Source organism: Marmota flaviventris, chromosome 20 (genome assembly GCF_047511675.1).
Source record: "Marmota flaviventris isolate mMarFla1 chromosome 20, mMarFla1.hap1, whole genome shotgun sequence".
Lineage (NCBI taxonomy): Eukaryota > Metazoa > Chordata > Mammalia > Rodentia > Sciuridae > Marmota > Marmota flaviventris.
The window spans coordinates 9,089,517-9,114,551 of record NC_092517.1 but is presented as its reverse complement, the minus strand read 5'-3'; positions in this window follow the sequence as shown (position 1 = coordinate 9,114,551).

Here is a 25,035-nt window from a genome sequence, read left to right as displayed (position 1 = left end):
CCAAGTAAGATCACTAAATTTTTTTTTTGGTCAACTAAATGACTATTAGTTTCTTACCTATGAATCTGTATTTCTTAATGAAAAAAGTAGTCCAATTAAAAAGTGGATAAAGGAGGTTGCTAGACAGATGGCAGAGAAGAAAACACCAGGAAACCGTCTCTCCACCTAGAAGCTAATTGCATGGGCAGAATCTGTCTGATGCAATGGTTTTGGAACTCTGGAGTCTACTCAAGGCTTGCAATTTCCAGGGGAAGGCTTGGGCAGTGAAGCATGGTTTATTTCCATCAATTTAAGCCCTTGGAACAGTAGCGTCTACCCATCCTTCACCCCATTGGCTGGCAGTTCTGCTGATGTTTCTAGAGTGTGCACGGTTTCTGAGAGACTCGGTGGAGGAAAGAAGATCTTGTTTTCCAAATAGTGGGCATCTGTGCTCTGATGGTTGATGACTGCTTCTGATCACCAAGATGCAGACAGAGGCGGGAAACCAGTGTCATACTTTCCCCCCCGCTGTTGGAAATCCCTCCCTTCAGCTGAATCCCTCCCTTCACATTCACTTTCAGGGGATGTGAAAGGTTAGCAACCCCTACTTCTCTCCCTTCATTTTAGTCTCTTTTCCTTGCATTTAGGATCCAGACATTAAAGACAAAGACAATCAAACCAACTCCCCACATAAGGAAAAGTAAAAAGTGACCATGTATGATCAGCGAAAGGCGTAGACTAAAAAAAGTTTGGAGAAGACCTTAGGTTTGTGTGTCAGGCTGATCCTTGAGCCACAGAGACAGACTAAAATGGTTAAAAAAAAAGCAGAAAATTAACAAAAGACAAATAATAGCAAATCTCTGGGAACAGGGGACACCAATTTCTGGAATTACCACATTACTAGATTCAAATGACCAGTCAACAAACAACAACAAACACAGGGTATATAAAGAAACAGGGAAGAAAGGCACTTTGAAAGGAAAATAATAGGTCAACAGAAATTGTCCCACCAAACAGCCTCATAGCAGATCTACTAATCGAAGACTTAACTAACAGTCTTAAAGATCTTCAGTCCAATAAAGAAAGAATGTGGAGAAAGTCACGGAAACAATATACAAACAGGGTGGAAATATTAAAGAGAGAGAGAGAGAAAAAAAAAGAAAACAAAAAAGAACCCAAAGAGAAAGTCTGCAATTGGAATGAGAAGTTTGCTAGAGGAATTCAAATAAGAAAAAAGAAGAAAAGTGCACAGGACTTAAGAGGATTTGAGACATGCATGTGGGAGTTGCAGAAGACAAAACAGCAAGAGCATATTTGAGGGAAAAATGACTGTGAAAACATACCAAGCTTGATGAAAGATATGAACATTAATCATCAGGAGACTCAACTCCAAATAAGAACTCAAAGAGACCCACACCATCCAAACTTAATATAATGATTTTCAAAAGGCAAAGCCAGGCAGTCTTAAAAGCAGCAAGGGACAAATGACACGTCACATACGTGGGATCTATAGTAAGATTATCAGCAGATTTCCTGTCAAACATTCAAAGCCAGAGGGCATTAGGCTGACATAATCAAGGTTCTAAAAACCACTACAGACTTCCCACTAAGTGTCCCACCTTGGACCACCCTGTCCTTCACAAGTGAGGGGTAAATTATCAAATTCTCTTAATATAAATGAAAGCTGAGGATTTGGTTGCCAAATCTGTAAGAAATGCTCCAGAGAGTCCTGCACGGTAAAATTAAATAGTATTAGTAACTCAATGCTGCATGAAAGACTGAAGGTCTCAGGAAAGGTAGTTCTAAAAACTAGTATTATTGTAATAGTGATTTCTAACTACTACATGACTTGAGAAGTCACTACATTTAAAAAATAATCATTGTAAAAGCCAGTATTACTGTAACTTTAGTGTGTAACTCCACATTTTGTTTTTCTAAATAATTTAAGAAATGAATAAATTTAAAATAAATGTTAGTCCATACTTAAGAGCACACAATATATAATGGTATAATTTTGTGAAAATAACCACCCAAACAAATAGGGATGGAACTATAAAGGATCAGAGCTTTTGTACCCTGCGAAGGTTCAATTGGTAAGATTCAATCTAGAGTGTTAAGTTTTTGGAATGTTAGAGGTAATAACCATGGTAAGAAAATAGAATACATGTGAAAGAAAATCAGAAAGGGATTTAAGCATTCCATTCCAAGAAACGAGCTACACACAAAATAAAATCGTTAATACAGGAAATGAGGGATAAAAACTATAGGGCATATAGAAAAGAAATAACAAAATGATAATGGCGGTCCTTCCTTATTAATAATTACTTAGAATGGATAGAAGTCTCCAAAGAAAAGATATTAGTAGACTAGGAAAAAGAAAACAATGGTCCGACTGTATGCTTTCTACAAGAGGTGCATATTAGATCCCAAAACACAAAGAAGTTAAAAGTAAATGAATGGAAAAAGATATAGCATGCAAATAGTATTCAAAGGAATAGGGTTGGCCATACTAATATAAAAAAATGGAATTTAAATTTGAGGAACAGGATGACAAAAAGGACATTCTATACAGTCATCCTGGAGTATTTTGGGGGGGATTGGTTCAAAGATTCCCAGAGGATGCCAAAATCTGTGGATGCTCAAGTCCCTTATATAAAATAATGTCATGTTTGTACATAATCTGATCATATCTAGATCACTTACAGTATCTACTCAAATATAAATGGCTTGTAAAACAGTTCTTAAAATGTCATGTAGAGAATAGTGACAAGGAAAACAGTCTGTAAATGTAAGTGGCGACTTTTCTCAAATACTTTTGGTCTGAGATTAATTGAATCCGTGGATGTGCAATACATAAAGAGGCTGGCTATGTTAATAAAAGGCTCAACAGAGCAAGGACCCATGACAATGATAGATAGATAAGACACAATGACAGACCTTCAAAAGATCTACATGTCCATGTTCATGGAGAGCAAGACTCCATGTTAAGAAGTCCGATCTTCCAAACTTGATTTCCACAAACACTCTAATCCCAATCACAGTTCCAGCAAATTTTTAGTTTGTCTATGCTAATGAACTGATTTTAAAGTTTGTATGCGGAGGTAGAGAACACAGAACAGGTATCACAAAATTGAAGGAGAAATAAACAAAAGTCAGAGGGGTAACACTCCCTGCCTTCAAGATTCACTCTAATGGTATTGGAGAAATAGACCAATAGATCAATAGAACAGACGAGAGCCTAGAAATAGATGTACGCCACTCTAGTTTTAATCTTTGACAAAGGAGCACAGGGCACTTGGAAGGTTAACAGCTTATGCTGAAACAACTGAGTATCCACTTGTGAATAAACCTGTGGGTAAATACATGGGTGTACTTCCTGGGTCCTAGGTAGGCATATGTGAACTCTTTGAAGAAACTGTCAAAGTAACCAACATGGATTACTCTCAAAATAATAGGGATGGAAAGGAACCTAGAAAAAAGAAATCGTGCATGGTTGCATTTATATTCATCACTAGACAATCAAAACTGATCCACAGAAAGCATGTCCGTGGTGAGAGGAAGGAGGGGTGACATCACAGAGTCACAGAATTTGGGAGCATGTTTACATACTTATTACATCTGTAGTTGTGACATTTTTCTAGATGCCGATACACATTTCAAAACTTAGCAAATTGCACACATCAAACATGTGCAAATTGTTGTATGTCTCCCTGATACCTCAATGAAGTTGTTAGAATGTAGAGGATAAGATTCTTGCTTTCACCATGGTTATAGAAGCCATTAAATATTCTTAAAGGGCCTAGAAAGATCTGAATTAATTGAACAGTATGGCATGTCTTTTCATTTCTAGATTTCAGTATTTTTGAAGTTTAATTTCTTCCCTGAATGAACACATAAATTCGAAGTGATCACATTCAAACTTGCCTTTTTTTTTTTTTCTTGGAGAACTTGACAGATAATTTTTGAACCTCATTTGGAAAAGCAAATTTCAAACTCCATCCAGAGAAGCTTTGAAGGAGAAGAATGATGACGAGGCGGGTAACCTCTCAGTTATCAAAACATATTTTCACTCTATAGCAATCAAAACAGTATGGTACAGAAATAGGCACTAAGTAGACCCCTATAAAGGAGAATTCGGTTTCCTGTACTTAAGATGGCTTTTAAAATAAAAAAGATTTCCATTTGAAATGCTTTAGCTCTGGGGTGAGTAAATGGGAATTTGAACTTTAAGAGACTTGAATTTTACCTTTACGACTTTCAGTATTGTTTGAGATTTTTTAAATTAAATATGGATTACTTTAAAAATATATGTACATATCGGCATGCCTGTATACATGTTAGCAGATGTTTAAAGAAGGAATGCAGATTCATAGACACTGCCAGGGGAGGATTTTTGAGATATATTGAGTGACAGCTGCAATCACAGAATTCTAAGCATGATATCCAATTTCAGAGGAAATTATATGTGCATGCATACGTGTCTAAGTAGTGTCTAAGTATTATAATTAAATATATTTAAATACGTAAAAGGATCCTTTGGGAGATGGGTATAGAATTCCTGGGGGAGGGTCATAAAAAATCTTTTACTTCTTTTATTTTTGTTGAACTATTTGAAACTTTTCCAGTGGATCTGGTTCCTTTTTGCAAGTTAAAGCTTGGAATTTAAATATATATATATATATATATATCAGGGAAGTTGATAGCACATTTATGGATATTGGGGAAAATCAGCTGTCTTTAGAAAATCAGATTGTTTTATTACCTCATATCATACAGAAAAATAAATTAATTCCTCTTAGGATAAAATCTGTCAATGCTGTAACAGGTACTGGGCTACAATTTTCTACTTAATCATTTAGTTCTCACAACTAAAGAGCATGCAGGGTAGTGGATTCCATTTTATTTATTATTATTTTTTATTTTAATTTTTTGTGGATTCCATTTTATAAGAGGGAAGCCAGCATACCTGAATACCTGGAATTTCAATTCACGTCCTTCTTTTCTTCTTCTTCTCCTTAGATATTGGCTTCTTTTTAGCATGTTAGAAAAAAAATGAAACACAGTTTCACATGAAATATAATGCATCCCCTTGATTTAAAAACAGTTGACCTAAGAAAATATGTCTAAATTTTCTTTGAAAAGATAAAGAGAAAAATAAAGCGAATACTTTCTTTCCTCATATTGTCTTTTCGCTGTTGGAGTGTGATGGGTTTCAAATAGGCTAGGATTCGGTGACAGGAGATTTTGATTGCCATAATCCCTAAGTGGGAGATCTAAATTTGACTCTGACATTGAAGCCTTCAATCATGGTGTTATGACATGAAATCAGAAGGCAGTGTCATGCAGTGTTCTGTAAATAATCCTGTAATTACATCTTCGAGGCCCCTCTATACTGCAACTGTTTTTCCATGTGGTGACTTGTACCAGCCAGCATACTTAATTTAGTGCCTTTTTTTATTATTATTACAGAAGTACTATGTGCTTGTAGTTATGGGTTCTCATAAGTATGATTAGTTTCAGCATCTGAAGTATAGGGGCTTTACATTTTAAGGATCTCTCTCCCCTGCTAGTTAAAAATCTAGGATGACTGGGTGCAGTGGTGCACACCTATAATCCCAGCCACTCAGGAGGCTGAGGCAGGAAGGTAGTAAGTTCAAAGCCAGCCTCAGCAACTTAGTGAGGCCCTAAGCAACTTCATGAGACCCTGTCTCTAAATAAAATATTAAAAAGGCTGGGGATGTGGCTCAGTGGTTAAGCACCCCTGGATTCAATCCCCAGTACCAAAATAAATAAATAAATAAAATTCTAGGATGGCAGGGACCATGTCTGTTTATCACTCTGTCTACAGCTGGGCTTATAGTAGCTGTTCAGTAAATACTAAATGAATAAACGAAAGTGACACTTTTGCTTTGTTTTCTGCCCTGGAAACACACCGTTTATAACGTAATCTGTAAGAAGCAGCTTAATCTCATTTCTTGTAATATCTTCATTATCTCTCCGAGATTCTTCAGCCCTCAGGTGAAGCAACCCCAGAAAACAAATCTACTTCACCTGCCTTGCCTGCTTATTGAGTGGTTAATACTTTTCCCATCAGACAGCTTTGGGGATTGTGTTTCTAATTAAGAGATTAGAAGAATGTAATGGAAACAGAACTATCAGAAGAGGCCATCGTCATACAAGCTGTGCCAGTCCCCACGTCACGTAGATGGCATGATGGGGGAGGCTCTCTATTTCATTCGCAGTCTACCCAACACTTGCCTCACACATTAGGGCAAATCCACCATTGTTTATTGACATGATAAAGAAACCAAAACCCAGTCATGTCTCCCATGTCTAACCTAGTAGGTCATGTACGAGCATCACCAAATCTCTAATGGTCAAGTTCAGTGGTAAGTGGGTGAAGGTCCTTTGGAAAGGAATGAAGCTTTGTGTGGGTCAATCGAAGCAGGCTTGGGGCCTTCTCTAACTCCATCCCCCATAAGATGCAGGAATTGGGGTTCTTGGGACCGTGCTCTAGCAGGTAGGAGCATCTCCTTGGGTACCACACCTTGACTTCCATTTCCGCCTCCTGAACTCAGCTCTTGCAGCCAGTTTCTTTCACGAAGTCTGACACCTTCCATCAGGCCTTTGGGTTAAAAATACATTTTTCCCAGTTCTCCTGGCTTTACTGTGAGTCTAATTCCTATTCCTACTCCATCCTATCCTGTTCCACTATTTTTCTGCGACCACATGCGTCTGTCTCTCCCTGGAGAAGCGGCTATTCCTCATTCCTGTGCCCAGCAGCCTGGCCCCCTGGCCCACGAAGCTCTCACAGATAATAACCCGTTACTGAATTGCACCCAACAGCTGGGCTGTGATGTTTCAGATCTGCGTGTTGTAAGGAGACGTCGCACAAAGGATGGCCCAGGAAAGGACAGCCTCTGTGACTTGGTCCTTCCTTTCCATTCTGGGCCAGCAGTTATGTCCGTCCAGCCAGCACGTGGACAACTGGCAGGGCGTGGCTGGGTTTGTGAAAACAAAATTCTGACCACACAGATCGATTCTGGAACTTGAGCCCCAACTCCATCAGTGGGACTTACCATATTTACCTCTGAATGTTTTCAGGACTCCATTCAACTCTGACCTTGCTGTATCCGTCCTTCTTCAATATAAACCACACACATTGAAATAAGGACATTGGGCTTCTCACCTTTGGCAGGTAAATGACTTCATTTAACTTTAAGGTTGAACGCCGAAATTATTTGTTGGGCACCAGTTGAACTAAAATCTTCACCAGAACCTTTGACCCACACTTGAATTCCCTGTGCCCCTGACTTAAAAAAGCCTCTTGCTAAGTGATGTTATCTTTTATCTTTTCTTTCTTTCTTTTTTTATGAATGCCTGGCCTGCACCTTCACTTTATCATCTGTGAAATGAGGAAGCAGATGACAGGTGACTTTTACAGAGAATTTGCTATTCCAGATCCTTGCTCAGCACTTTGCAATGAAAGTAGTGCTAGCCAAACTAGAAAGTCTTGTCCCATGAGGTCATTCCTGTCCCCATTGGCTCCTAAGGGACAGAGAGGACATGCACTAAGGCTCAGGATTTTTAAATTAATTTATTTATTTTAATTAGGTCGATGTGACAGCAGAATGCATTTGGATTCGTTGTACACAATGGCAGCACAGCTTTTCATTTCTCTGGTTGTACACAATGTAGCATTGCACCCTAGGTGCAGTCATACATGTACCTAAGGTAACCATGCCCATCTCATTCCACCATCTTTCCTACCCCCATGTCCCCTCCCTTTCCCTCCCTCTGCTTTGCCTCATCAAAGTTCCTCCATTTTTCCCATTCCCCCCCCCTCCCCCATTATGGATCAGCATCCTCTTATCAGAGAAAACATTTGGCCTTTGGTTTTTGGGATTGGCTAACTTCACTTAGCTTGATATTCTCCAGCTCCATCCATTTACCTGCAAATGCCATGATCTTATTCTCTTTTAATGCTGAGTAATATTCCATTGTGTATAGATCCCACAGTTTCTTTATCCATTCATCTACTGAAGGGCATCTAGGTTGGCTCCACAGTTTATCTATTGTAGTTGAGCTGCTATAAACATTGATGTGGCTGTGTCCCTGTAGTGTGCTGTTTTTAAGTTCTTTGGGTATAGACCCAGGAGTGGGATAGCTGGGTCAAATGGTGGTTCCATTCCAGTTTTTCTGAGGAATCTCCATACTGCTTTCCAGATTGGTTTCACCAATCTGTAGTCCCACCAGCAATGTGTGAAGGTACTCTTTCCCCCTCATCCTCACCAACACTTATTGTTGTTTGTATTCATAATGGCTTCCATTCTGACTGGAGTGAGATGAAATCTTAGAGTAGTTTTGATTTGCATTTCTCTAATTACTCGAGACATTGAACATCTTTTCATATATTTGTTTTGATCAAATGTGTATCTTCTTCTCAGCAAAAGAAACAATCAATGAGGTGAACACAGAGCCTACATTTGGGGAGCAAATTTTTGCCACACACACACATCAGATAGAGCGCTCATCTCCAGGATATATCAAGAACTCAGAAAAACTTAACACACACACAAACAGAACAAAACAAAAACCCAATCAATAAAATGGGGCAATCAATAACACGGGCTAAGGAGCTAACAGACACTTCTCAGAAGAAGGTTCAGGATGTTGATTGCCTACTTAACAATATATCAAAGCCTCCTGACTCTCAGAGCACAGATGTACGATCTTTGAGTAGCACTGGTTGGTAGAAGGATGGTAGGGAGAGGTGGGGGAAGGCATGGGTGTTTTTCCATTTAATATGGAACTGGGGACACTGATTCCCCTTTCCTCCTGTCTCTTCAAAAGAAGGTGGACACTTCTTCCATTTCTGTTCAACAGTGAACATCATCTGCAAGGACCCTATAGCACAGTTATTTTTCCTCCAGTAGGAAAACAGGGTGAAGGTCGTGGCTCTCCTGTGCATCGGAGTTTTATCTGGTTTTGATCTGAACCCAAAGCTTCAACTGACGGGACCTCTCTGGTTTTCTTTTTGAACTCATATGTACCTTTATTTATTTTTCATTCAAGATGGAAATCTCTTCTTGGAGTGAATCAAATACAGCATTAACCTCGTAATCCTGGACTTTGAAAGTTTTCTCGGGACTTTGAAGTTCAAGTGTAAATTGACACACTGACTGTATACCCAGATCCACCCCCAGAGAGTTTTTCCTGAGGAAGAACGCCTCAGACATGCTAAGGAGAGAGCAGGGCCAACTGCACAAGACAGTGAGGGAGCCGGAGCGATACGAGGTTTTCTTAACCACCATCACCACCATCACCACCATCACCATTTTGCAATCACTATGTGGTTCTGAATGAAATGATTGCTTTAGGGCAATCCCTTCAACCTCGTGACAACTTATGATTATTAGTAGTCATTATAAAAAAAAAAAATCAGTGGCCCACGTGTATGTGGCTGTCTGCAGAGTTAGGGGAGTGGGTTGAAAGGCATTTCCCTCAAAATCCATGAGCCCCAGAATGTGAGTTTATTTGGAAATGGGATTTTTGCAGATGGAAATGAGTCAATCTCTAATGAGGTCACATTGGATTAGGGCAAGACCTAAATTCAACCATTTGGGTCCTTATAAGAAAACAAGAAGATACAGGGTTGCATGGGAAAGAATCCCCCATGAGGACAGAAGCAGAGGTCAGTGGGGTGCTGCTTCAAGGCAAGGAGCGCCAGGATTGCTAGGAGCAACCATGGGCCAGGAAGATGTAAGGACCGATGCTTCCCAGAGCCTTCCGTGGGAAGCTCCGTGGTCCCCTGACACCTCGATTTGGGACTTTGAACTCTCAGAAGTGAGAGAAAAAAATTTTCAATTCCTTAATGGTAATTTTTTTATGGTAACCATAGGAAATTAAGATAGGGGTCAAATGCATCCCTCCAACCAATGCGAGAGGGTGGGCAATTGTGTGTGAACCTGGGCCTCTGGGTCATGAGCTAGGGTCCTTGAATAAGTCACCGCCCTTCTCCTGAAGCTACTGAGCCATGAAATGGGCAGAATGGAAGCAGCCTCAAGGTTGCTGTAAGGTCAACGTGAAGCCATTCATACAGAGCACTCGGTGAGAAGCCAGCACTGTGTAGAGTGGTACTCATGGTAGGGACGGTAGTCACCACAGGAGCACCACTTGTCATTACTGTTTAGTGTGATGGCAGTAGAGAAGCAAAGGGACCAGGACTTGTCATTTAAACTCACTTTTTCTTTTAAATCAATTTTTTATTTGTTTTCATCTGTTCTACAGGACAGTGGGATGCATGTATGCACTTTGATATATCATACATACACGGGATGTGATTTCTCATTTTTCTGAGTGCACAGGTTGCAGAATCACATTGGTCATGCAGTCACATAGATACATACAGTAATAATGTCTGTTTCCTTCTACCATCTTTCCTATCCCCACATCCCCTCCCCTCCCATCACTTCCCTCTACCTAATCTAAGCTATTCTTCCCCAGTTCCCCCTGCCTTATTGTGAATTAGCATCTACATCTCAGAGAAAACATTTGGCCTTTGGTTTTGGGGGATTGGCTTATTTCGCTTAGCATGATATTCTCCAGCTCCATCCATTTACCAGCAAATGCCATAATTTTATTCTCTTTTTAAGGCTGAGTAATATTCCATTGTGTCTATAGACCACATTCTCTTTATCCATTCATCTGCTGAAGGGCATCAAGGTCAGTTCCACAGTTTGGCTATTGTGAATTGAGCTGCTATAAACATTGATGTGGCTGTGTCAGAGTTGCTTTCTGATCCCTGCCACAGGACCCTGACGTTCACCTTTTCTCTGATGGTCTTCATCTGTCTCTGACCTTTGACATCAGTCGTGGTTGGATCTTTAGCTGCCCGGCTTCGCTGTAATGAGATGTCCCCTTTGGGACCTTCCATTCCCGGGAACATTCTCTCCAGCTTCATGACAATATCGGACGGGCCAGCGAGTCCCGAGAGCCAGCTGCAATGTGGTTATCCATGGGCTGAGGCAAAAGGGGAGTCAGACGCAGCTCCAGAGGCCGCAGTTCTGGGGAAGTCTACAGGGAAGGGGTTGAGGGTTTGATTCTTGATGCTCTGTCACCAGCAGGTAATTATTATAAAATACCCCTGATTCCTTGGGCTTTAGGTAAACTGAAAACCATGTGAACAAACAATGGGTGAATATTTTATTCTACTAACATATTCCTATGTCACTTATAAATCATAGGATCTTAGAGCTTGGATGGACTCTAAAAATCACCAATAAAAATTGAATAATCCAGAAGTTATTCAGCGATTAAAGTCAAGAATCTTTCCTACACTGTAATGCCCACAATATATGCACAAAAAAATCAAACATAGACTTTCACAGACTCTCTGAACGGGGAGACCCGAGATCCCATAAACAACTCCCAGATAGAGGATCAGCACATTAAGTGAGATAATAGAAGTCTAGACAGGACTCATCTTCTGCCTAAGGTGGAAGAGAGGGTTAAGATTAGATACTAACAGTTATCAAGGTGAAGCTCCATGATTGGTAGCTTGATAAGAAAAGGAGACAAGCCAGCACATACACAAGTGCTCCTGCCATAATGTGGTATGGCTCATTAGAGCTAGCACCATGCTTCTTGGATGTTTATTCTCCCAAACTGTGAGATAATAGGCCTGTTTTCTTTATAAATGACCCAATCTCAGGTATTTTTTTATAGTAACAGAAAACTGACTAATGTAGTGAGGGTGTTAAAGTACCTCTTAACTTGAACACTTAAGACCCAGTGATCTATCTACTGAGAATTAAAGAGAGCTGAAATTATGTTTGTATTTTCCTGTCAGTGCACATGAGGACTGTTGGAATTAGAAGATACACGTTTCTGCTGCAAACTCAATGCCAACTGGGCTGCATATCTCCCATGACTACTGTTTGCTCTGCAGATCTGTGGGGGCTGCCACTGACTTACAACTGTTTCTACATACCAGCAGGTTACTTCGAACTGTTTCATCTAGGGCGTAATATATATATTTGTCCCAAAAGGATTTGCGAAAGAAGGATTCCTGAAATATTCCTAAATCTGGATAGAAAGAATGAACAGTTTAGTCCTTACCTCCTAAAACTGAAAAAATAATATCAAGATCTATCTATAGTCATTTTGCTCCAAATGTCATATTGGAACCAAATCCATTATGATGACAAATTTCATCAGTTTCTCTCATAGGTGAGTTTGGCCCATAAAGTAGTTCTCATAGGAAGGCAGAGGGGCGTTGAGGGCTCATTGTTTGCTGTTAATGAAGCATGCTTTCATCAGGTACCATGCAGAAAGGTACCTGATAAAACTCACTTAGGTGAGTTCCCCTGCTCTGAACTCTCTCTCTCTGACATTCCGGCAGCACTCACAGAGCACAGCCCTAGCAATCATCACGTAAGGGAGGACTTCATCATATTGGTTTTCATAGAAGCTGAAAACAGTAATTACTAGAAGGAACTCCTAATACAGTCTTCCAGTACCCAAGGGAATGGTGGCGAGAAAGAGGACTTTCATTCCAGACTGAAGATAGCAAGGGACAGGATTTTGAATTTCAGTGTACAATACCCATTAGGTATTTTCTTACCTATTTGATTCTAGGGTTTATGAGTGTAGAACATCTATATTGTTCGGAGTTTATTTTATTTATTTTGTTTTTTTGCATTTTGTACAAACCCTTGGAGGTGGGTAGGTGGAGGAGTGGTGTGAATGTCAGCAAATCCGACGATGAAAATATGGTTTGCTAACGTGCTGTGTGAGTGTTCTGATGCTGTATGATTTGTTGAACAAGGATGTGGTTTTGTTGCAGTCGCCTTTCCGGACCTAAATTAATTACGGAGGCACAGAACATGAACCCTTCATCTGCCGATGATTCCCCACTAGCTGGGTAGGCAGGTAGGCAGGTTGGTGGCTGGCTGGCCGGCTGGATCATCGACGGATTTGTGTCTTTGCATGTGCTAACAGAGCTAATCCTAAGTGGACTGTGTTCTGATCTTTTTTCTCTGTGCTGCTCCAGTGCAGATGAGGCCTGTGAATTACCAGCTCCAGGGAGAGTGGAAGTGGATTCCAGTCTGGATTCTGTTGCCATGGCAACTCATCAGCCCCACGTAGCTTGCTCTGCTTTTTTTTTTTTTTTTTTTTTTTTTTTCCTGGCTGTTTAATTGACTTAGATCTTTATTTCCATTTAATGAAAGAGATTTGACTATTTGTAGGAGTCGGGCCACGTGCAGAGACTCTGAGGAATAAGAAAAGGTCGATTTCCCCCATGGAAAAGAGTCTTAGAAATATGGAGCTCATTGATGATGGTGGTCTTGCCAAGGCCACCAGGTTTAGACACGGGGAAATGCAACCAGGTTGTCATTTAGCTGGAGATGGCGGGAATGCTCCATCCCAGCTAATGCCAACTGGTGGTCAGCACAAGATTTGTGATGGAGAGAGCTGGGACGTGGTCCTGATGCTGAGTCCTGTCACCTGGGCCCATCTGCATTTCCCCCTTATATTTGCTTTTTGATTGCATATGGCTTTTTTTTTTTTTTTTTTTTTTTTTGGAATAGGGCCGTTTTTCAGCTATCAGCCCAGATTGGTTAAAATTTTATATGTTTAACACCCCCAATTCTGTTTGAGAAAAGACTTCCCTAGCATTATTGTTTCTGAATTCATTATTTTTTTTTAAGTCTAAGAGGCAAATAAAATTGAAGACCCAGAGAAGCTCGTTTAATATGAATGTAAACCATAGGGTCCAAACACTTTATTGATGTGAAGGGGCAAGGGACAGATGTCTGCACGTCACCTCTGAGCAGCACTGTCTACTCATCATTCACTTGAGGAACCAGTTGTTCCCTCTGAGAAGCCCTCTGCCTGGTCCACCTTCCACCTTGCTAGCACGTGCTGGGCCGAAGTGCCACCGTAACCATCTCCAACTTGTGATGATTTTTGGTTTCTGTGTAAAACGACGCATGCCGTGCCCTGCATGGTTTTCCATGCTGGTGAGAATAAATTAGATCCTCAAATTTGATTTCTAACAAGAGGAATGAAGATCTGCAAGGGGTATCATATGACCCCCCCAGTGGATGCCAGAAACCGTAGATGGTACTGAGCCATATATGTGTATACTACGGTTCTTCCTACAGATACATTCCTTCCATGAAGTTCATTTATAAATCAGGCACAGTAAGAGGTTAATGACAGTAATAAAAGAAAACATTTGTAACAATATTCTATGATAGAAGTTGTGTGAATAGGGCTCGCTCTCTCTCTCTCTCTCTCTCAAAACAGTATGTTGTATATAGTACTCACCCTTTTTCCTCTTACAATGATGTGAAATTATAGGGAAAGGAAGTCCTTTGTGGCTTTTCTTTGGCGTACCACGTTGGCAGCATCACTATTCTTGTACTTTGGGGCAAATTAAATAAGGGTTACTTGAACACCAGCACTGTGATACTGTGAGAGCTGATCAGATAACCAAGATGGCTATTATGTGAGTAACAGGCAGGTAGTATATACAGCATGGATACACTGGACAATGCCCTAGGTGGCATGGAACAGGATATTACAAGATTTCGTCATATTCAACTGGCATGCAGTTTAATGCTTACAAATTATTTCTAGAACTTTTGTTTAATATTTTCAGACCACAATCGAGGGTGACTAAAACCTCAGAAAGCAAAACCATGGATAATGGGGGATTACTGTTTATTATAGGCCAAATTGGGCCCTTATCTTTTGTATGTTGGAGGACACACACAAATAAGAATGTGTCCTGTCACCAGCCATCTGTGGACTGTGTGTGAACTGTTGTGCGTAGTAACCTCCTGAGGGATAAGTTTGGCATTGGGAACTCCCCATAGCACCCCCGACAGGGACTGACCACCTGATGCAGGTGAAACTCCCCCTTAAGCTCTGCCAGAGGTCCCACACAGCACCTGAGATGGGTGGGACCTGCCAGGATGTCCATCAACCTGCTGGCCGCAAGACATCACAAAGCAAGACTGACTCCATCCTTTAAACCTTATCCCGGCCTTTGATGTACGCCCTTAAATAAACCACCAGAGCCATTTTGTCCTTTATCTAGTTCCAGAACCCATTGGACTAGATGTATCAGGGGCTTTGCTTTCTGTAAATATTTCTGAGTATCTGTGCTTTATTATTCACTACTTATTTGAGATTAGGGTGGATTGGATTATCCTGGGCAGGAAGAAGGACCCCTTAATGAGACACTGGCCATCAATTTCCAGATAGTGTCCTTATTTGGAAATAGAATTATTGAAGAATAATTAATAAAATTAGTGACTTAGTTTTTTTTCTTTTCCTGCTACAAGAGAATACCACAAATGAGACATCCCGACAAAGAAAAGAAATTTCTCTCTTATAGTTCTGACTCTTTTTTTTTCCCCCCACAATGGGGATAGAATCCAGGAGTGCTTTACCACTGAGCTACACTCCCCTTCTTTGTGTTTTATTTTAAGACAGGGTCTCCCTAAGTTGCGTAGGGCCTCCCTGAGTTGCCGAGGCTGGCCTTGAACTTGCAATCTTCCTGCCTCCACCTCCTGAGTCCCTGGGATTATAGGCATGTGCCACAGCTCCTGGGTCTCGTACACTTCTAAAGGCTGGGAAGTCCCCCACCGTAGGCCTGGCATCTGGTGAAGGCCTCATCCTGTATCACAGCATCATAGCAAGTGAGCCGCCAGGGTGTTGTGGGACAGAAGATGAATAAATCAGCAGATCTCATTCTTTTTTTTTTTTTTAATCAAAAACCCACAGAAAGGTAAACTGGGTTTGATTCCATGGTGGCATTAATCTATTGATGAGGGTGGTGCCCTCATGCATGAATCACCTCCTCGGGCTCCCACCCACCCCTCATGTTACAGTGGCCATTGAATTCAACATGAGTTTTGCAGGAGGCACAGCAGTCAGCACAAGCCCATACTGAAGTATGGTGCCTTCCTCATCCAGTATGACCGGCGTCCTTGTGGAGAGGGGAAATATGGACATGTTCTCTCACGACACAGGGAGACGAAGGCAGATACTGGACGAATGGATCGTCCAGAAACCAATGAAGGAGCAAACCGTAATTTGCCAGCAAACCTTCAAAATCCAGAACAGAGCCACGGCACGGATTCCTGCTCATAGCCCTTGAGAGGAACCGTCCTGTTAACACTTGAGGGACGACCAATTTCTGTTGTCCAAACCACACACCTTTTGTACCTTGCCGTGGAAGCCCCAGAAGGCAAATACAGAACAGTGGAGTCTTCAGAGTATGATCAGTTTGATTTGCCCCGAGATTCCACCGCCGAGTACCTGTAGAACATTCCGGAAGCCACCTGTTCTCATCCGTGAAGTTGGGAGAACAATAGCAAACACTGAGTGGGAACAAGGGACTAGTTTGTTCTCTTACGTGATCTTTACTACTGTGAGAGGGGGTCTCTCAGCCACCTTGACTTATGGCTGCAGAGTCATCTCAGGAAAGTAACGTGGGACGCCGAGGTAGAATTTAGACCATGGCACCTGGCCTGCGAGGCCCCCATCTCCACTGCTGCTCCGGCATCGACCCCACAGGTGTGTTAGGAAGAGAAAATGAGATGACACTCACAAGGGACCTCACAGTGCCTGGACAGGGGGAGAGGGCAATAAAAAATCAGTGATCTTACTTTTTAAGGAGAACGAGGACAGGGTGTGACAGTGTAGTGGGTGACCGGACAGCCTACTTACTAAAGAAACACGGGAAGATACCTGGGCAGTGGGCAGTGTCCCCTTGAGGACAAATGGCTCACGTTACTTGGCTTCAGCAACGCTTCGATGGGAGAAAGTATCTCCTTCTTACGTGAGTGCAATGGTGCGAGATAGCGATGCCCTTATTTTCCTCCTGGATTTCATACTAAAGTGGATGGATGGATGAGAAAAAAAGCTGGTAAGTCTTTTGTCAGGGAAAGTAGGTGACAGATATCAAGTGCTGCGTCAAAAGTGCCCAAGGGCTGCCACCAGCAGCTAGGATCACCACAGAAACCAGGAGGATGGGGTGGGACAAGGATAGAGACTGCGGAAACAGACGGGGAACAGAAATAATAGCTACACTGAATGGAAGAGCTAAGTCAAGGGTGTGCTCAGGACACATGACAAATTGAACTCTTTGTGTTTTTTTAAAAATATCCAATAAAACGGAAATAAATAAATGCACTCTCGATGTTATAAAACTGCTTTTTATCTCTACTTGAAAGCCAGTATCGAGCAACAGGGCCATGAGAGAACATTCTAGACTCGTGATATGAACAAAATCAGGAAGTCCCCTGTCATTGATAGTATTAGCTACTCAATGGTCAGACAAGAGAAAGCAAGAGAAATGTGACATCTTAACAACTTGTAAAAGGAGGTGCATTGTATGGCATGTGAATTATACTTTAATGAGCTGTTATAAAAATAATAGGGCTGGGCATGTAGCTCAGTGGTAGAGGAACTCGCCTAGTACTCACAAGGCCCTGGGTTTGATTCCCAGCCCTGCAAAAAAGTAAATAAATTAAAAAAAAAAACAAAAAACCATAGAGTGGTAAAATGATTACTCTTTTGTAATTAACGTGGATGGTGTGATTGTATACCAGAAAGATTAAAGAATAACTAAAGTATTATCAAAATTTCAGTTGGAGATCTGGGAGGCGGAGGCAGGAAGATTGCAAGTTCGAGGCCAGCCAGCAATGGAGTGAGGCCCTAAGCAAAAATTAACAAATAAATAAAAATTCAGCGAGGCTGGCAATGTGGCTCACGCCTGTAATCCCAGCTGTTTGGGAGGCTGACACGGGGTGATTACAAGTTCAAGGCCAGCCCTGGTTATTTAACAAGACCATGTATCAAAGTAAAAAATGAAAAAAGGACTGAGAATGTAGCTCAGTGCTAGAGAATCCCTGGATTCAATCCCTAGTACCACACACACACACACACACACAAAAAAAAAAAAAAAAAAACCTTGGGACTCTAGTTCCTAACTTATAATTTACAATTAATATGCAGATACCAATAACTTTTATATATACAAACAACAAGCAAAGAAGACATTGTATTCTGGGAGTCAGAAAGGTGCAACAGCACACACGGCTAAGCAATTCAACTGGCAAAACAGGGTAGTGTTCAGAAGAAGTTGTAACTATCATTCATAGGTAAGACCAAAGATCAATGACCCTCACAATCCTAAATGCAATAAATACATACATGGGAAAAGTGAAATTATAAAATTGCTGGGGAAAAAAACATGGAAGAGCTACATTACAAACTTGGTGTAGGAAAAGTCTTAATAAATATCTTCAAAGTCTCAAAGCTCTAAAGGAAAAGACTGATGAACTTGACTATATGCTTATTTTTTTTTAAAGACTTGCCTAGCAAGAATCAACAAAATCAAGATCAAAATAGAAATGACTAACAGGAAAAAATTTAGCAATACAGTGGTAGGTGAAGACCACCTCACATCTGCCAGACGCTTAGCTAAGAGCAAGGTTTGTGTTAGTAACTAAAATTCATGAAAACTCTACTTCCTTATCCCTGACATCTAGTAAGTCTATCACTTGTGCCTTCATATATAAAGTTCTCTAGAAACTGAAAAAGATCAATGACCTATTAGAGAATGAGAGAAAGATATGAAAATGTAGTTCTCAATGGAGAAAATACAGATGGATCTAAACCAATATAACAAAAAATACCAACTCTGTTCAGAAGAGAAACATAATTAAAGGTCTATTCATGCACCATTTTTCACTTATTCGATGAACAAAAGCTGGAATCTTAACCAGCTGGTGAAGGTATGGGGAAGAAACTAACATTGCCCATCTTTGACCAAAATAAACATGAGCTCTGTCTGTGAGTGGAAGCTCATACAACCTCAATTTCAAGGAAGAGCCATTAAACACAAAAGCAAAGACCCTTGGAGCCAGAAATTCTCCTTTGAGGAATTCAGACTCAGTTATTTTTAAAGATGATCAATATCATACATTCAGTGTTATCTATCAAGATGCACCATTTATAAGAAAATGTTAGAAACAGCCCAAGTGAACCCAATAAGGAGTTAGTTAAATCATGTCACATCAGTCCATAGGTCAGGTTTAGCCACCAACAGGGCTTGTATGGCCCACTGGCTGAAATTGGCTTTCACATTTTAAATGTTATTTTTAAATGCAGAATGATAATCTTTTTTTGTGACACACAAAAATTACACAAAGTGTAATTATAGCGTCCGTAGAGTTTGTTTAGAACATAGCCATCTTTGTTGATGTATTACCCCTGGGGCTGCTTGGAGCTGTACAACGGAATGGTTGTGACAAAGGCCACATGGGCCCCCCTCCTTGCTTTACACGGCCACTTGACTTGCCCACATGTCAGTTCTTCCCATAGGCAAGTCAAGTTTTTATTTGGTGGTGACATTTACATATTCAGGACCAACAACTTCCAGGAAAAAAAAAATCAAAGAACATTCTGAATGAGCAAAACTTAAGAAAAGAAAACCCAGAAAATAGTAATTTTATGTCATTCAATCATTTTCTAGAACAACAAAAACTCAATCAAATTCTCATTTTAACCAAAACATTGGTTTCCAGACGATCCTTCCAGAAATAGATAAAACACTTGCTAGACAAGTAGCAACTTAAGATTTTTTTTCCACTGATTGGAAAGAGACTTCTAGACCCTCAAGAATGAACTTGTATACTAATTGCTGGAACTTATGAGCTCAAATGATATTTTTTTATGACACTGAATTTTACAGCCTACATTTATATCTGCTGCAAACCAAGGTCTTGTCCATCTTTGGCCAAACAGGCATAAGCTCCAACGCTGGCTACCGTGGTGTTTTTATTAGACTGTTCAGCCTTCATCAGCATTTACTGTTTTATGTGCACTCTGTGGTTTTCATGAAAACCACTCCTCCTCTCTCCTGAGCAGTGTCTGTCTTTCAGGTGTAACCAAATTAACACCCTGCTAATTTATCAGCCGATCAGGTAATTATTAAGTCATTTGGATCAAAACTCTTCCCACCATCTCTTGGGTAAGTGCTGCAGCCAGTGCTATGTATTGGTCTCAATATGTCAGTTTCCTCTCTGTGTGCTTGGTCTTAGGGAGATTTAATACACGGGTGGGGGAAAAAAATGAAATTTGAACAGGATGCTTAATGAATCAAACATACTTAGCTTGAATGATTAGATGCTCCCAGTTAATTACTAGAAAGGAAAATAATTAAATTACAAATCAGCTCTTATGTGGGTGGCTGAAGTGAACGCCAAGATGGCCCCTTTCAATCATTTTTCCATTAAAAGGAAGCTGGGGCGTTGTGAGATGTAATTTATTTTTTTTAACCGCTTTCCAAATTATATCGTTTAAATTGTGTTTTGCCTGAGTTTTCTTCGACAAACAGCTCTGTATAATGTTAAGTGGCTTCTGGGACAAAAAAATCTCAGCTTATGAGTTATATCAAGAAGCATTGGGAATTTCTAAGTTCATATGCAGTTGAAGATTTTATAAACATCTCAGTTTCCTGGGTATATTAATACGGCTGAGAATTCCTGAGAACTTACAGTGGAATTTGGTCATGCTCAAGAGGACTTTAAAGAAGTCACCTGCCCCAATTATGTGCATGTACAAATATGTCATAATGAATTCCACTTTTGTGTATAATTGTAATGCACCAATAAAAGAGACGTCACCTCCCCTATTGTCATGGCAATAATGAGAAGTAGGAGCCATGGTTACATTTTGTTTGAAAAGAAAAAAAAAAAAAACTTAGGAATTTTCTCCCTTTAAACCTAAACATGAGGTAAGCCAACAAAATACAAAATCCATCCATCTAGTTTTTAATCTTGCCTTGAAGTTATCTCATAATAAATGATTAAAGAAAGAAGAGAGGGGGAGAAAGATAGAGAGAAGCCAAGGTTTCCCAGCTGACCAGAGAGTTCTAGGGAGGTTCTTAGGACTCTGTTTGTTGGAAGGTTTCTAAAGCAAAATTTGTATTTTATTTTTCTTTGAAATGTAGTAATTGAACATATGAATGGGTGCCAGGTGCTGTTTTGATACACGCGTATGTAGTACAGTGTTTAAATTGGGGTAAGTATATATCCTCAAACATTTCTCAATTCTTTGGGGCAGGTAGCATTCTGAACCCTTTCTTCAGAGGCCGGGGAGGTGGGGGAGAATGGCAGAGGATGCAAAATAGAGTGATTATGGATGATAATGTACGGGCGTTTCATTTGCCTAGCTTTGGTTAACATTGAGCTCCATTACTAGGTCTCTTGAAGTCCATCCACCACGTGGACAGTCTCCATGAGTTAAATTCGTGATATATCCTGGTGGAGTGATTCTCAGATGCTAGTGTGCGTCGGAATCAGGCAGAACGGTTCTTAGGTGCAAAGGCCCCTTCCGGTTTCTAATGCAACAATCCATTTAACTGGCTGGTGGCAAAAGAATTTCTGGATTCCCTGCCACTAGGTACTGTCAGAACGTGGGTCTCATTCATCTCACTACTCAAATTTCAGGGTGGGTAAAAAGACCAAGCTTTAGGGAGAGACCAACAGCTATTTCATATTTGGCAATTTCTTCCCCAATAGTGAGCCTTAGAAAGCTTGGTTCCTCAGTTCTATTGTGCAGCTTTTGATGACTGATAGGTACATGTCAGGATGGCTTTCTGGAAGAGGTTGCAACCAGAATTTCAAAAGTTTTGAATAGAGATGAGTCTAGTGATTGAATTACAGAATTTAGTATGAAGCAGAATTAACTAAGCAATAATAAAAAAATATACTGAAAAAATTGAAGTAGGATGGGGCCTGGGTCTTTCCTTTTTCACCTAGTGCCTTGGATAATTCTCATCTACAACAAGGGTTGAGAACCTCTGGTTTAGAGCCTTGCTACTTGAACGATTTATGGGGAAAACGAGATTTTTAAAAAATTCCAATCATCATAGACATTTGTAAAAAGCCATGAATTATTCAAAAACATGAAATTAAGTATTCCCCTCAGGGAATGATTAAACTGTGACCAGACAAGAAGACTCTCACCTCAGAAAACAATTATAAAATGTGGCAGCCATGAACAGTCTCAGAGGCAGAGACGTTCTGGTGGAAAGCGTGGGTCAGAGGAGGAAATGGGGAGCTCTTTGAAGTGGGTTCCCCATCTCTGTGATTGTCACTCTTGTGCAGTGCCTCAAACCTTCTGTGGCAGTAGCAGCTGTGGGGACATTGTGGCTACCATCTTGGAAATACTTCTTCTGTACAATACTTAGATCCTGGCTGGTTGGTTAGGGGACCATTCCAACTTTTCAGGCTTGAATATTTTGGAGGTTACATGATCATATCCAACTAACCAAAACTTTTCAAACTGCACCCCTAAAAATGAGTGTGTCTAGCGTCTCAATTGAATTGTACCTCATTAGAGCTACTAATAATGTATAGAGCAAAATCAATAAAATGAGCCCATAGGAAGATAGTAAGTTCCTAGGAAGTTAGAAAATGATGAAGAAATTAAGTCATTTTTCAGGAAAACAGAGCTTGGCTCTTGTTATATGCATCTCCCCTTATGAAGAGAAGTGTACAATATTAACATAAGGAGACCTTTTGTCCACCATCTTGATTTTGGAGTCTGGGAAGTGGGATGCTGGGCTACTGGCAAACTGATCACTGTTTTAATGAAAGCTGATGTAATATTTGGCTTAGTTCCCAAGGTTTTCAAGAACTGATGCACGTAGATGCAGAACATATCCATAATTCATTTTTAATGTCAATAAAATTAGTAATAAAAGTACAAGACTCAACAAATTGTTATATTCAATCGGCATAAAATTATCAAATCATTTAAATATTTCTAGATGCTTACTCCCAATTTCTGTCTCATCTTATTGGAGACTGTTTACATACTCCTAAGAGTCAGGCCTAGGTCTGTAGATTATACTGGGAGTATCTCTGGTCTAGAGGTATGGGAGTTAAGGGTTGTCCCAGGGAGAGTCACTGAAGATGAATTAACAACTTCTCTTTGGGGCACTGCAAAATAAGTCCTTATTTGGCCAGAATCTGTTTTGTTATTATAAAGTCAAGGCAATTATTTTTTTTTTGTAATGCATTATATTAGTTATTTGAGTATATTTTTGTCTCCATTACTAAACTGCAAATTACTTGAAGCAGGCTTCTTAATCCAGTTTTAGCGCTCTCTGTGGGATCCTAGAATAGTCTTAAAAACAGTCGCCACTCAATATATTTGTAGAAACTTAATGTTTGTTGAAAGAACAGCAGCTGTGTTTTAGTTCTTTAGACCGTCACCGATGAAACCAGCTTACAGGGAAAGAAAAGTAATATTTTCAGCATGACTAAAGATTTTGATGGAGCCAAACCAACACAGAGTTATAGCTCTGATGTCAATTATCGCAAAACTATAACGAGCACATACGCCTTACTTGGTGACATGTGTGAACTCTTTGATGTTATGAGGTGATTTAGTAGAAAATGAACATTACAGGCAGTTGACAGTTTACCTCAGGATCAAGCATCATGAATAAGAAACCAGGACTAGATGAAATCGTAGCCTAGCAAGGTAAGTTCTGTAGCTCCAATGGAGCCGTAAATCCTTGCCAACAAGCCAGATAGTGTGCCGTTTGGAATATGTCCATGCCTCAACTTCTTTTTTTGTTCAGAGATCCATTTCGGGAATGTAAACTAAGAAGATCAATATGGGATATAATTCAGATAGAGCTAAATTAAATGTAGAAATGGAAAGACCATTGTAGGTAAGTCTGAAAACTCACATGTTGGCAGCCGTCTTATACCCAGGATGTATTGGCATTTATGTATACTAATGATATCAGCTATGGCTTAGATTTCATTATTTAAAGCAAGATCAATACCTTCCTGACCAAATATTTTATTCCATTTAGCATCAGGAGGTAGCCAGGATGAGGGCCATCATCAGAATAGGGAGGAACCCTGAAATTAAAACAGGGCAGAACATTCTAGAATCCACAAATACATCTTTCACAGCAGCTCTAATGTAGCAGGTTTAGGGTACAGAGACACGTATTTCCAGAGGTTTATACTCAGAATTTATACTCCAAATTTGGTTCGTGCTCAGAAGTCGGTACTTTGACTGGCTGTCCGGGTTAAAACGACTATCATCCTTGCAACTTCTTCACTGAATCCATTTTTCTTTTGAAATCTGGATGTTTTCTGTGTGAAAACACGGGTAGTCTTATTTTGCCATAATCCTTGGTATATTTTTTGAAAAAAAAAGTTATGATAAAATTTATAACTCATTTTTTAATCTCATCCAATAGGATAAGATTTATTTACAGTAACAAGAAAAAACAAGAGACTGAACAAAACAGAGAAAAGAGAATGGAGACTCGCGGGAGAAGAGAGGCCGTTTCCTTCTGTGTGTGACTTAGCTCTAGAAAACGACAGGGGGTGAGCTGGATCACCAGGAACCAGGGGGTCTCAAGGGGAGGCTTTCAGGAGTGTAGGAGCTATGTGAGCTGTCCAAGGTGGTACCCAGTGGATTCTGGGACTGATTTGCTTCAGATATTGTACTTTGTCATCTGCCATCTCTTCTCTCTCTCTCTCTCTCTCTTCCTCCTTCCCTCCCTCCCTCAATACTGGGGATTGAACACAGGGGCAATTATCACCGAGTTATATACCCCTCCCTTTTTATCTTTTGAATTTACTAAGTTGCTGAGGCTGGCCTCAAACTTGTGATCTTCCTGCCTCAGCCTCCCGAGTCAGGATTTCAGGGCTGTGCCATGATAACTTGGCTTTATATTTTTGATGTTCTAGGAATCTGCGTTCTCATTGAACTTCATTTATCTCTTGGTTTTCTTAAACTATATTTCTTTGCATTGTTTTCTTTAAGGCGCTATGATATATATCCTGAACTCTGCACCATCCATTCAGATGTAAAGCTTTACCACCTCCCATAAAACAAACAACGCTTTGCTTCTGTTTAGCCCTGTTTACCTTTTCTCCTCATTTTTTTTCTCTAGTTGTTGTATTTATTTTTGTCTAGATACATTATAAATCC